Source organism: Nicrophorus vespilloides, unplaced genomic scaffold (genome assembly GCF_001412225.1).
Source record: "Nicrophorus vespilloides isolate i.1.1-1 unplaced genomic scaffold, Nicve_v1.0, whole genome shotgun sequence".
Taxonomy (NCBI): Eukaryota; Metazoa; Arthropoda; class Insecta; order Coleoptera; family Silphidae; genus Nicrophorus; species Nicrophorus vespilloides.
Window position 1 is genome coordinate 1 of NW_017096629.1, and position 3,976 is coordinate 3,976.

Below are 3,976 nucleotides of genomic sequence, written 5' to 3' on the forward strand. Positions count from 1 at the left end.
TTTAGACGGCTCCTCCTGTTCATCAGGGGATAAAGCAGCTTGATGGTTGCACAGGCTTTGTTCCTGGCCGTCTCGATGTGCTGCTTGAAACGCAAACCTTTATCCAAAGTAACCCCCAGGTACTTAGCTGAAGGCTTCCACTGGATATCTTCACCAAAGACTGTTAGCGCACCAGATGGAGTGGCGCGCCTTCGAGTGAAACAACACTGCTGCAACGCTCTTGGTCGGATTGACGTCAATACGCCAGAGCCGGAACCAATCCTCAATTTGATCAAGGGCAACCTCGTGACATGATCGGTCGAAGTGTGCCTCACCAGGATGGCAGTATCATCGGCGTAGTAGGCTGCGGAGGTGGAGGATCCGGCCTGAATCTTGGGCATGTCAGCCATAAAGATGGCAAAAAGAAATGGCGACAGGATAGACCCTTGGGGCACACCTGACCTAATGGGTCGAACCGAGGAACGTACGTCACCCAGCTTGACGCTGAACATTCGATGGTCAAGGTAGGATTTAATTAGCTGAATTAGACCAACAGGGAAACTGCTGGTAATCATTTTGTGTAATGTCGTTAGTCACAAATATTGTCAAGATGTCGATTAAAGCAACAAAAGTAGGGAACTTTGTATTAAATATCATCAATAGTAAGCAGTATAGTCAGCAGAGCGCTCTATAGATGTGTTAGACAAAAAAAGAACAGTGACTAAACAGAACATTGGAAAAAAAAATATGAAAGTTCAAGCAAAATAGAAATAATTAAATGACAAAGATTGAATATAACATTCATTACACATTTGTGTATTTAGATGTGTTATCTATATAACTTTAATATTTTTTCGGATGTTCTGTTTTGGCTTGTTCTTTTTTAGTGATCTTCTGGTTTGTTTGGTCACCGATATACTCGGTAGGCGAACCACATCTGTCCACATCTGTCACTTAATTGTCATAGATCTGCTTAAGTCTCATCAACGGTTATATTATTTTTAATAGTCTAGTGTTGATGCTTTTGGTGATTATTCATGATATAAGAACTGCAACTAGGTGTATCAGGTATTTCAATACATGTATAGTGTTTTCACAATTATACATTATATATTTGTTTCAGAACTATTATAGAAGACCCATCATTAAAAAGATAGTTTACATTATAATTTCTTATACTTTATGCCTCATCAACGGTTATATTATTTTTAATAGTCTAGTGTTGATGCTTTTGGTGATTATTACATTACGGTAGATCGAATATTTAATGTTGCAAACATTCATGATATAAGAACTGCAACTAGGTGTATCAGGTATTTCAATACATGTATAGTGTTTTCACAATTATACATTATATATTTGTTTCAGAACTATTATAGAAGACCCATCATTAAAAAGATAGTTTACATTTTAATTTTTTATACTTTATGCCAGAATAATTCAAGAAAATTATAAATGCATTTAAAATGGCTATTTGTTCCGTAGTAGATATTTCAAAAAACATTTTGATACATTCAGCAGATCCCATCGATTGTTAATGGGAAAAGGATACTCATATATCTTATGAAATATTACAATGAACTAGATCAACAGACTTGAATAATACATTCATGTGTGGCTTATGTGGATAGAAGTAAGTCACTTGGACTTTCAGAGGAAGAAAATTTATTTGAATTTAAAGTGTTTGTTTTAAATTTTTAGTAATTAAAAATTATAATTCTACCTAATTTTAGGTCTATTGGTGATATTTATGAATAATGGCATTTATACCGTTGATTAAAAATCTCATATGACAAATGAAATTACCAACATTGCTGATGCCAACATTGAGATAAATAAGGTAAAAACGTAAATATAAATTTATAAATAAAATGAATATTTTTATTAAAGTGCTATAAATATAGATTTTTGGAATGAGAAAAAACACTACACAGTCAAAACCAAGTCATCGTTCATTAACTATGGATTCATGAAAAGTATAAATCTAACAACATTTAGCCAACTATGATCTGGAGCCAACGTTTCTCCAGTTCAGCTCCTTCATTGGTTCTTTCGGATCACATCATCCGAGAGTCTTGGTCGACAATAATAACCCAAGACAAAATTCTTGTGGCAGATTCGATATGTATATCATTCCCGGAGGATTAGGAAGTACCAGAATCTACACGGATGGTTAGAAATGTAACTAGGATACATCTCCCGACGAATTGCTGAGGATTAGCAGAGAAGAAGCAATACTCAACGGACTGCCACCACCATGACAAAAAAGAAAACATGGTGCCCCACTGCTGTTTCGCTGTTCATTGCACGTCGCATGAAGGCGATAGTAGCAAGGTCTGCTATGGTCTCGTAGCCAGGTGGACGTTACTGTAATTGCAGAGGAATGATCTAGAGAAAATCGTTTAGCGACAAACTCTTAAAGCTTCCCAGTAGACTAGATCATACAATCGCAATCACCTGCATGGACAGCTGGAGCCAAAAAAAACCAAAGCGACCTCCAACAATTTCGCTGGAAGCAGGCGTTCTCTTTCATCCTTACCGGAACCTATCTTGCATTACGCCAATCTGCGCCCCACTAAGATCTGAAGGATGAAAGTCAAGATGAAAAGAATCATACAAAAAATAATCTGATCACTATACTATTTTTTTTATGTCGTGTAATTTTATTCACAATCTGTTCATCAATGTGAACATTGAGTAAATTTAAGATCGCTGTTGACATTAGGTAGGTAATCTTTCCTGGTGGATTGTTACCATTATGATGATTTTTTTAAAAATTTAATTTGTAGGTTGGCTTGTAGGATACCTTCAGTAGTATATTGATGCTCTGCGATTCCACTATTTCCTTTCACTGTGAATCATCTACTGCCCATAACACTCATTGTCCATCGATTTGGCTGAAGGTTCATATGCTGAACCTCATTAAGTTTACTAACCATCTGTGATGAACGATGGCCCTATTGCTGCAAGCACCGAGAGGGCTCACAAAGGGCCTGGCTTGACCAGGATTTGAACCTGGTCTCGTGGGTAGGGCGACGAAACCATTCGGCTATTATACAAATAACGAAATAACTCATCTGTACCAACACAGATTTGCTGAGTGAATCTCCACAAAACATGGAATACTGAACATAACTAAGCACGTTGTCAATAACTCTAACTCCCGTCAATACTCTCCGACAAAATCAGGAAGCGGAGATGTGTGCCAATTGCGTCGGAAGCAATCTAGACTAGTATCATCTCCTCCAACACTCAACTATCCTTTCAGAGTTGTCCTAATGACATTAACGCACCTGTAGAAGGCACAGATCTTTGTTAACGTTTATCCTGCACATAGCCAACTGGATGATCCCCTCTTCGATGAGAACATGAAGAAATACTCTCCGCGAGCTACTATCGTCAAGACCAGAAAGCGAAGATAAAGTGCGATAATTGCGGCTGAAACCATCAGCCTTCAGATATCGTATCTCCGACGCTATCTGACCTTCATCTCTGAGATCTACAAAGCTCCAGTTCCTTCAAGTGGAGAGTAGACAATATGCCCATCAAAGAGTGAATTTGTACTCATTTTCTCCGAGGCCCCTAAGGACCTCAAAATAAGAAATATCACCGCCTTTATTACCACCGCCGACGATAGATTTGGAGATAAACTCTCCAAACTCCAGGACGACTTGACCACCCAGTCGTCATCGTCATCAATCACCCCATAGGAACCAAATCGTTTTCATGCGTCCTGAAAAGAGTTCATTGTACTATCTCCATGGAAGAGTTGACGGAGACCTTGAAAGACGTGAGCCTGCGCACCTCCAAACTTTGGTGGATCATATTGAGTAAGGCTGGAGACAACACGGATCCTCTCAATCCACGAAGAAGACATCTCCATGCTTCTTCTATACGGACTCCGAGATTACGATGAATGCTCTTCTACAGCCAAGACACCAGCTGCATCAAGAACCAAGCCAGTGGTCTGTGCTCCGACCCGCCACTAAGATGCACC

General features: G+C 38.9%; 1 long non-coding RNA gene across 3 annotated transcripts; it reads left to right on the top strand.

Annotated features, from left to right (window-relative positions):
• The first annotated feature begins 849 nt into the window (after window positions 1-849).
• Window positions 850-2,247, top strand: LOC108557629. Of its 3 annotated transcripts, none has more exons than XR_001890871.1 (5): window positions 850-1,047; window positions 1,103-1,292; window positions 1,348-1,661; window positions 1,713-1,819; window positions 1,870-2,247. It is a non-coding gene; the product is annotated as an uncharacterized LOC108557629 (long non-coding RNA). The 3 variants fall into 3 exon arrangements; XR_001890869.1 differs by having other exon boundaries at window positions 1,884-2,247; XR_001890870.1 differs by having other exon boundaries at window positions 1,348-1,612; window positions 1,884-2,247.
• Window positions 2,248-3,976: the final 1,729 nt, after the last annotated feature.